The sequence below is a fragment of the Otolemur garnettii genome, unplaced genomic scaffold, assembly GCF_000181295.1.
Source record: "Otolemur garnettii isolate 467f Iridium unplaced genomic scaffold, OtoGar3 scaffold00019, whole genome shotgun sequence".
NCBI lineage: Eukaryota > Metazoa > Chordata > Mammalia > Primates > Galagidae > Otolemur > Otolemur garnettii.
In genome coordinates this window covers 19,974,430-19,984,631 of record NW_003852414.1, presented here as the reverse complement: position 1 = coordinate 19,984,631, position 10,202 = coordinate 19,974,430, and the positions used below count along the sequence as shown (strand labels likewise).

Sequence of the window (10,202 nt, the reverse complement as noted above, 5' to 3'; positions counted from 1 at the left end):
TTGTGCCCTACCTACCTGTCATAGCATTTACAGAATCACTTATATTCTATCTGTGGCCTCTAATGCCCTGAGGGCCAGTTTGCCCTTGCGCCCTGAGGGCAGATGCCCCTAACACCCTGAGGGCAGATTCCTCTAACACCCCGAGGGCGGGTGCCCCTAATGCCCTGAGGGTGAGTTTGCCCTTGCGCCCTGGGGGCAGAGACCTCTATTGTCAGTGATTAACAGGTTTATCATGTGATTCTTGCCTGTGTTCCCCGCCAAGCCCCTCTGTAGATAAGTTCCTTATCTCTACCAGCCCCGGTGGTTGTAGCTCCCAGACCAGGGTGGGAAACCTCTAGCCTTAAGTGCAACCTATTGATTGAATCCAAATTTTACAGAACAAATCCTTTTATTTTTATCAATACCCTTTTGTTTATCTTTTTATTTTATTTTTATAGTGAGCATACTTAAAATACCAAAGAATAAAATAAGTTTCAATGAAATAATCCTCCCAGATTGACTGGCACCCTTACAGCTACAAGGGCTAAACTAACCCTGCAATGCTCATGATTTAGTTGTAACTTCCCCCAGGGCCTGAATATTGTCACTACCACAGGAGGCTGGTTGGGGAAGAGTTTATGGGGCCAAAAGTCTGTTATCAGTTTTTGACTATGATGTACTTTGTTTCTGTCTGAAATAGAATGTGTGAATAATCCCAGCTACTTGGGAGGCTGAGGCAAGAGAATTGCTTAAGCCCAGGAGTTATGAGCCCAGGTTGCTGTGAGCTGTGATGCCAAGGCACTCTACCAAGGGTGACAGCTTGAGACTCTGTCTCAAAAAAGAAAAAAAAAAAAAAAGAATACACAGCTGTTATGGACCTTTAATTGGAGAATACAATAAAAGAATCTCTGACTTTGAGAATCCTGACATCAAACATTCAAATTTGCATTTCAGCCTCACCTAGTTGATATCACCAAGGCAGTTAAAGAAATATAGATGGGGCTCGGCAGCCATGGCACAGTGGTTATAGTGCCAGCCACATGCACCGAGGCTGACAGGTTCAAACCCAGCCTGGACCTGCTAAACAACAATGACAACTGCAACAAAAAAATAACTGGGGTGTTCTGGCAGGTGCCTGTAGTCCCAGCTACTCAAGAGGCTGAGGCAAGAGAATCACCTAAGCCCAAGAGCTAGAGGTTGCTGTGAGCTGTGATGCCACAGCACTGTACCAAGGGCAACATATGTCTCAAAAAAGAAAGAAATTGCCGGGCAGCACCTGTGGCTCAAAGGAGTAGGGTGCTGGCCCCATATACCAGAGGTGGTGGGTTCAATCCCAGCCCTGGCCAAAAATTGCAAAAAAAAAAAAAAAAGAAAGAAAGACATTGCCAAATGAAATGTGAACAAATGCAATAGAATACCCATACCTTTCACAACATGCCCCCAAAGCTTTCTTGCTTTTCAACAACTTATGCTACAAATCTATATTCTCCTACTTAACCCAACTCAAGACACCTTAAGGTCACATGACTGACACCCACCCAGAGGATCGACTGGAACTTCAGACCTCCATGCTGCCACCAAATATTCAAATGCTTTCTGACAAAAAAGCAAATGTTACAAGGCCATTACAAAGTTAGTTAACTTTAAAATTAACCAAGTTTTAGGCTGCTTGAGTTGGCTCATGTCTGGAAACCTAGCACTCCGGGAGGCCGAGGCGAGTGGATCGCCTAAGCTCAGGAGTTTCAGACCAGCCTGAGCAACCCTGTCTCTAAAAATAGCGAGCTGTGGCAGGTGCTTATAGTTCCAGCTACTTGGGATGCTGAGGTAAGAGGGTCTCTTGAGCACAGGAGTTTGAGGTTGCTGTGAGCTATGATGCCATGTCTCGAAAAAAATTTTTTTTTAATTTTTGAACTTTTTCTTTTTTTTGAGACAGAGTCTCACTATGCTGCCCTCGGTAAAGTGCTATGGCATCACAGCTCACAGCAACCTCAAGCTCTTGGGCTTAGGCGATTCTCTTGCCTCAGCCTCCTGAGTAGCTGGGACTGCAGGTGCCGCCACAACACCCGCTATTTTTCTGTTGCAGTTGTGGTTGTTTAGGTGGCCCAGGCTGCGTTTGAACCCACCAGCTTCAGTCTGTATGGCTAATGCCATAACCACAGTGCTACAGGCACTGAGCCCTTTTTAGTCTTTTTAATACAATTTTTGAAATTATTAATTACATAGTAGTTAGGGTTTTACAAAATAGTGTACATTTTTTGAGTATATCTAATTGACGTTTCTTAAATGTGTTTCTTAAATGTGGCTTAATTTGAGTACAGCTAAATGAATGAGGCCTTCCAACCTGAAAGGCTCCCCCAACTCTGTCCTAGACCTTACCCCCAGTAACAGCTGGCTCATAACCCACAATGGGTCATTTTTGAATGAAGAATGGATGGGCATCACACACTCTCTGCCCCTGTTTGGACCTCAGTCACTTAGCAGTTCCTAAATTTTGCACGAGCAGCCCTTGTTTTCCACCGGGGACCTTCTAGAGTTTTTCTTCTCTTTTAGAACTCTTATCACTACACTTAGATATCACTTACTGTTTTCTTCCACAATCAAACAAAATAAGGCGTAAGTTTCTCCTTCAAAGTAGGAAAATGGACAAGGAAGCCCAGCATTCACTGTCTGGCTGTGTGAGACACCATTTCATATTGTTTTTATAGCTTTTCTCTAAACTTGCCACCAAAACCCTCTAGGTCATAATTTCCTCCTCTACAGAAACAAAATAACTATTTTTCTCTTTTTAAAAAAAATCAGGAAACCTCACAAACAAGTTACCCTTGAAATCCATCAATCTCCTTCTCTTCCTTCCATCCATCCACCAAATATTTATTAAATGTTAGAAAGCAGATTCTGTGCTATGCACATTGGTATTTATTGTCTCTTTAAAAAAATAAAACTTGTTAGTTGTGTTCATTATAAAAGTCATATAGTCACAACAAACAATTTAGAACATATACAATACTATGAATAAGGGATATAAGGCTGGGTTTGGTGGCTCACCCTTATAATCCTAGCACTCTGGGAGGCCAGACAGGTGGATTGCTTGAGCTCAGGAGTTCAAGACCAGCCTGAGCAAGAGCAAAATCCTACTAAAAAAATTTTAAAAACCAGTTAGGCGTTGTGCTAGGCACAAGTCTAGCTACTCCCAGCTACTTGGGAGGCTAAAGCAAGAGGATCACTTAGCACAGGAATTTGAGGTTGCTGTGAGCTATGATGATGCCATGGTACTAACCAGCGCAACAAAGACTCTATCTCAAAAAAAAACCTGTTATCTTTTTGATATATCCTTCTAGTTTTTCCATAAATCATGCATTTTCTTCTTCTTCTTCTTCTTTTTTTTTTTTGGCAGTTTTTGGCCAGGGCTAGGTTTGAAACCGCCACCTCTGGCATATGGGGCTGGTGCCCTACTCCTCTGAACCACAGGTGTCACTCTAAATCATGCATTTTCCATAGCTAAAATAATAATTTACATGTAAGTTTGCAATGTTCTTTTTTCCCTCCTAACAATATATTTTGGTATTTTCTTGTACTCATAAAAATTTCTCATTTTTAATAGTTGCATAATAGTTTATTTAAACTTCTCCTTAATTTTGGTTTTTACTAATTTTCTGGTGGTGTGAAAAAAGAACCAGTGTTTATTTTTATTTATTTATTTATTTTGAGACACAGTCTTACTATGTCACCCTCGGTAGAGTGCTGTGGCATCACAGCTCACAGCAACCTCCAACTCTTGGGCTTAAGGAATTCTCTTGCCCGGCTGTTTTTTGGTTGTAGTTGTTACTGTTGATTGGCAGGCCCGGCTGGGTTCAAACCCGCCACCTCTAGTGTATGTGACTGGTGCCATAGCCACTGATATAGGCGCTTAGTCACCAGTGTTTATCTTTATGCATAAATCTTTGTGATTATTTCTGATTATTTCCACGGAAGCCTTGGATGTGAAATTATAAGGTCAAAGTATATAAAAATTTTCAAGCTTTATAGGGTGTTTATAGTCCCAGCTACTCCAGAGGCTGAGATAGAAGGATCACTTGAACCCAGGAGTTGGAGGTTACTACTGTGAGCTAGGCTGATGCCACTGTACTCTAGCCTGGGGAAGAGAGGGAGACTTTTCTCAAAAACAAAACAAAACAATAAAACAGTAATAGTACCAATATACAATACAATGTACACAATAACATACAAAGTCCCTCCCAAACCATTTCTTTTTTAAACCTCACTTAATGTCCTTTCTCAACTTTGAGTCCCTTTACGTGTGGGGTTTGGCACAAAGGTGCCTAGACAAGGGGGCTCATTGAGGACAGAGAATCAGGCTGTGCTCAGCAGTTAAGCGGATCCCTGGCTAGGCCTGCACTGGCCTACAGGATGGCCAGCGGACCGTAATTCCCACAAAGATTTGACACATGCTAGCCGGGGCTGGCCTCATTCCCTCACCACCTCTCAGCTGGAACTTTATCAGTCTCATTCTCTTCCCCCTCTTTATTCCTAATGCCATCATCCTTCCATTTCTTCCTTCTTATTTCTTCTTAACTTACAAGAAAAGATTCACAACGAAAGCTTAATCAAGCAAAAATAACAGTAATAAAAAGAATCCTGGCAAGCATTTATCAAAGTATATTTCTTCTTGATCTGAATTCCGAAAAGACAGGAGTTGCCTAAATTGCCTGTTACCCATAGGTGTTCACTACTAACTTTTATTAAGTCACGGTATGGTGAATGCATTTACATTTAACACAAATGACAAACACTGAAGAAGTTTAGAAAGAAACGAGAATATCACCAGAACCTTTAGGTTTGTTAGTCACCAAAGATTAAGGGCTGTCAGAATCGATTGTCTGCTGGATTTGGTTCAGAAAGAGGGGGATAATAATACTTGTCTAATTACCTAGCATGTTGGTAGATTAAAGTGCTTTGTAAACATTAATTAAAGATGCAGAGAGTTAGGTGAGGCCAGTGTGTTATTAGAGAAAAAGTTTTCTTCCCTTTAATCAAGTATCTCTTCCTGGAGAGGACAAAGAAATGAGGTAAGGACTAAGGAATTGGGGCTCAGTCCCGAAGGCAGCCAGAGTGACTCAGTCATTCTGTGGAACCAACCACTTCCTTCCTTTGCTTTCTGTAAAGCGAGGATAAACACAAACATTTTTGGAATGCAGGTTGTTATGACGTTCGCCATTTGAACGTACAACAAACTGCAATTAATAAAACCCCATTACTCTTGCTTTCTCTCTCCCTACAGAGTTGTTCCGCCTATGGAAGCGCTGGTAACATTAACTTCCACCCACCTACAAGGGTCTTCCACAACTAGCTGTTAACCTTGGTAGGTATTTCCACAGTGATAAAGAAGAAACTGGCAACACGCAGTGGGGCTAGAACTCTTGGGTGGACACTTCAGCTTCCGGAACCTCAGTTTTCCTCTCTGTAAAATGGGGATAAGAAACCATAGGATTATTTTAAGGGTTAAATGTAATAATGTGGGTAATGCCATGTCCGAGGGTATAAGAATTCAATAAATGGCAGTTGGTGCTATTATCCTCAAATATAACCTCTCAGAGCTAACCATAGTTTAAAATAATAATAAAGTTGTGTCTCGTTCAAGTTTCAAAAGCACTTCCTTACTGCTTTTCTTTGCGTAGGTAGCGCAGCGATGGGGACTAGGCATTTGCGCTCTGGTCGTCCGCTTATTCAAACTCTCTCTACCCAGGCAGAGGACCCGCCCCCAGCACCCCAAACGGCCGCCACCGGGCCTGTCCCTTTAAGTGCCACGGGCGCGCGCAGTGCGTGTCCGGGGAGCCCGGGCCGCGACGGCCGGGGAGCGCGCACCGGCCGAGGGCGCGCACAGGGGGTGAGGCGCTCGCGGGCGGCCGGGCTGGCTGGCGGAGGCGAGAGGGCTGCGGGCGGCGATCGGCGATCGGCGTGGGCACCTGCGGTCCCCGCGCGGAGGCTGGCTCTGGGTGAGTGCGGTGACCCCAGGCAGGGCTGGAGCGCCAGGAGGGCGTCCTGGCAGCGGCGGCGCCGGGTCTGGAGGAGAGGTGGGGGCGCGGCGGGTCGGTGTGCGCCCCGCTCCAGCCCAACTACGCGCTCCCCCACGCCCCTTCCCGGCTCTGCACTTGGGACACCAGTGGCGCCCAGTGCGAGGCCACCAGGTAGTCGCTGCGTTCCTGAGAACTCCAGGGCTCGGGAGGCTGGGGAGAGGCGCGCTGTTTGGGTCTTCCAGAGGCGGGTGGGCACCGAGGGGTGGCGGTTTTTCTAGTTTTGGTCCCCGACGCCCCAAGCCCGGAGCACTGCTAGGGACACGGCACAACAATTCTCACCGGGGACCTCTGTGGGTCCGACCTTGGGCGGGGGTGGGTGACCGGAGCCACCTGTTGACCTGACCTGGGGTCTTGTGCACAGTAATCAGCAGGTTTTTGTCCTGCGCCCGCCGCGCCCCCAGCCCCCGGCAGGTAAATCAATCACGGAGGAATGTATCGGATCTGCCCAGTGAACGGGCGGGAGGGATTAAAAAAAAAAAAAGAAAAGAGAAGAAAATGAGGCTAATGTGATGAAATTTAACAAAAGCCAATAAAATAAACTCCAGTATTTCTCCAAGGCTTTGAAAGTTTCCCAGTATTGTTTTACAGAGTCTAAATTTAAGCATTCTAGCCCCCCCTTAACCGCAGGAACTAACCTCAGAAAACTTTTTAACTCTTTGCCAGAACCTAGTTGGTGCAGAGCAGAAAACCCAAGGGTACAGGAAAACGATTTTATGTATCTTTTTCCTCCTCAACAGAGTAAAACATTCAGGTCTGTTGCTGGAGAAGGTAGAAGATTCCTTCTGGCTCCAATTTTAATGGAGAGCATTTAAAAAAAAAAAAATCTGTATTACTGAAAGGTACAGAAACACCAAACCACGTGTAAGAGTGAACTTGAGGGAAATGCTCCCAAGAGAAAACTTTATTAAAAATACTTTTCTACTTGATTTTTTAAAAAAAAGCACTACGGTAGGGCTCTTGCATTCACCGAGAGGTTTGCCCTGAAAGTTCCATGTCTGAATGTTACTGATTGTTTTTCTAGGTGGAGGAGGTATTTTCGTTCCTGAAGCCAGTGTGGAAATACAAACAAATGTCCTATTTACTTGGGATTGGGTGGGAAGGATGGAAGTTGTCTAAAATCTTTCTTGCCAAAATTGACAGCGTTATGTATGGAATCTTGTGTGTTTTCTTGCCCAGACTAGTAATAGTCATTTTTAACTAACTGGGTATATTTCTTGGTAGCAGCACCTCAAATGAGCTTCTCTTTGAAAACTGGGGGTGCTGATGATTTAAAAGTAACCCGTTTTCTCCCTTACTAGAAATAAGAAATCCACAATTAGAGTGATAATTGGAGAAAGCTGGAAAAAAGAGTGATCCTTTTAAGAAAATTTGAGGGCTCAGCGCCTATAGCTCAACCAGCTAAGGCGCCAGCCACGTACACCTAAGGTGGCGGGTTCGAATCCCCAGCCCGGACCCGCCAAACAACAATGATGGCTGCAACCAAAAAATGGCCAGGCGTTGTGGCGGGCGCCTGTGGTCCCAGCTACTTGGGAGGCTGAGGCAGGAGACTCGCTTGAGCCCAGGAGTTGGAGGTTGCTGTGAGCTGTAATGCCACGGCACTCTACCCAGGGGGACAGCTTGAGGCTGTCTAAAAAAAAAAAAAAAAAAAAAGAAAATTTGAGTATGTTTGGCTCCTTTGTTGAGAGGGGGGATTGCGTGTGCTAAATGCAGGCCTGGCGCACTGGTTAATTCGTTCAGCAATATCGTAGACTGACCACCTATGGTGTGCTGAGCCCTGACTGGTCGTTGGGCATACAATCATTTCCAGGTAGCAGCCATATGGTCCAAACTGATTAAAATCAGATCAAGTAAGCCTTCGTCAGGAACTGAAGAGATACCTAGCCCTGCTGCCAAGTTCTCAGACACCTAAGGAGCCTATACTTGGCACACTCTGGTTGTCATAAAGATCATCTCAGATAACTGCAGGAGGCAGAGTGGAGCCTTGAACCCAAAGGGAGAGAGGAGAAAGGCCTGTGTGGAGCAGAGTTGAGAGCAGGGAATCCTCTGGAACAAAGAGTTCAAGTGCATCTTATCTACATTGTTGTGGGTCAGCTGCCAAATGGCCGAGAGGCCAGGAAGGTGCCAGGGGAATCCTAGGAGCTTCCCAGAACACGAGCTCTCTTTTCTGATGGTGAGGGTAGCATTCCCTTTCAGTTTCCATTGCAGTTTCTGGTGGCAGTGTGGTAGCTTGGTAGCTGCCCATGCGCTCTGAGAGGATGGCCTTGGCAGCTCTGTCTGCGATAGACTTGGGGCCATCCCCTCTCTACTCTGAGTGGTTGGCTGGGTGCCTCGGGAGGGCCTCGGTTCTGGGTGGCACTGCCCTCTACCCTGCAGTGTTAAGACAGTGGCATCAATGATAACAGTCTCCATGAAAAGCCACAGCAGAGTTATACCTCTCACTAAGGCTGCTGTCCCCCTTCTAGACTTGCCACATTCACCTGGAAACCTAAGAGTTTTCTTTTGTTGTTGTTTTTTCTTTGCAGTTTTGGGCTGGGGCCAGGTTTGAACCCACCACCTCCAGTATATGGGGCCAGCTCCTGTATCTTTTGTATCTTTTTGTATCAAAAAGATATTCCTTTGAGCCATAGGAAACCTAAGAGTATTTTAAGGAAGTCTGTGCTATATTTATAATCTAATCTGCACGGTCAGGATTGGTAGTAAAGGGATGTGTGGGGCAGAGCATTCTGGCCTTGTTGGCTCTTTGTGAATGACTGTCTTCAGATTGTGTATGTCCAGAGACTCCCGCCCTGGGAAGACTTGATTCCCTTTTATTTTTTTTTATTGAAGTAAAATACACGTAATACAAAATTTACTACTTTCGAGTGCGCAAATCAGTGGCACTAAGTACATTCCGTTCACAGTGTTATGCAACCATCACACGATCATGTTCCAGAACTTTGTCATCACCCCGAAAAGAAACTGGTACCCGTTAAGCGGATGGTCCCTTTTCCCCTGTCGCCCCAGCCTCTGGGGTAATCGCTGTCTCTGGATTTTCCTATTCTGAATGTTTCATATAAATGAAATCTTACAGTTTGTGGCCTTTTGAATCTGGCTTCTTTCATTTAGCTTAATGTTTCCAAGACTCCTCCATAGTGTAGCCTGTGTCTGTTCTTCGTAGGGTTGAATAATACTCCCTTGTGTAGCTCTATCTCCTTTTGTGTCTCCATTTGTCAGTGAATGGACCCTGGAGGTTTCCGCCTTTGGGCTGTTGTGAACAGTACTACTGTGAACAGTCAGTCGCGTGCAAGTTTTTGTTTGAACCCCCTTTTCAGTTCTTTTGGGTCTGTACCGGAGAGTGGGCTTCCTGAGTCATCTGCTGAGGACTGCTGACCTGGCTTCCCAGCACTGCCACCTTCTGCATGCCACCAGCAGAGTGCGAGGGTTCTGGTTTCTCCACGTCCTTGCCAACACTTATTATTTTCTTTTTCTTTTTTAAGTTACACCCATCCTAGTGGATAGTGGATGTGAAGTGGTATCTCTGATAGTTTCGATTTGTTTCCCTAGTGACCAATACTGTGGAACATCTGTCCACGTGCTTGTTAGCCAGTGACGAATCTTCTTTAGGGAAACCTCTGTTAACCCCGTTCTCTCGGATTAGCTTTCCCGTCTCCAGAGCTTGGTGCGGATGGAAGTGCAGCTGCTTCAAAGAGCGTGGTTTGCGTTTTCCTTCTCAAACCTTCCTTCTGTGGTGGATACTTCCCCCCTGCTTTCTCTTTCAGCTTTCTCCTCCTAAGAAGCCAGTTTTCTGACTAGGTGCTAGGAAATATTTAATATCTGCCCGTTATAGTTATTGAACCCAAGGCTGTGGTGTTCATCAGCTCACTCGGCAATACAGTGATTGGTGCCTGTTTGACAATGACCTTCAGTTCTCTGAGCCCTGAGCCGGGCACTGGACTTACAAACACACCAGTCCCCTGTATACTTCTCTTTTTGATGTACACAGATTACATTTTATTTTTATTTTTATTTATTTATTTGAGACAGAAGCTGTTGCCCTGGGTGTAATGCCGTGGCATCATAACTCACAGCAACCTCCAACTCCTGGGCTCAAGCGAGTCTCCTGCCTCCGCCTCCCAAGTAGCAGGGACCACAGGTGCCCGCCACAACGCC

At 45.4% G+C, this 10,202-nt stretch overlaps 1 protein-coding gene across 1 annotated transcript in view; it reads left to right on the top strand.

The window, feature by feature from the left end:
* The first annotated feature begins 5,898 nt into the window (after positions 1–5,898).
* Positions 5,899–10,202, top strand: part of PROSER2 (proline and serine rich 2) — a 30,794-nt gene continuing 26,490 nt past the window's right edge. Inside the window, exon 1 of the mRNA XM_023511451.1 lies at positions 5,899–5,972. The gene's annotated coding sequence lies outside the window, so the exon portion shown is untranslated. The remainder of the gene's footprint in view (positions 5,973–10,202) is intronic.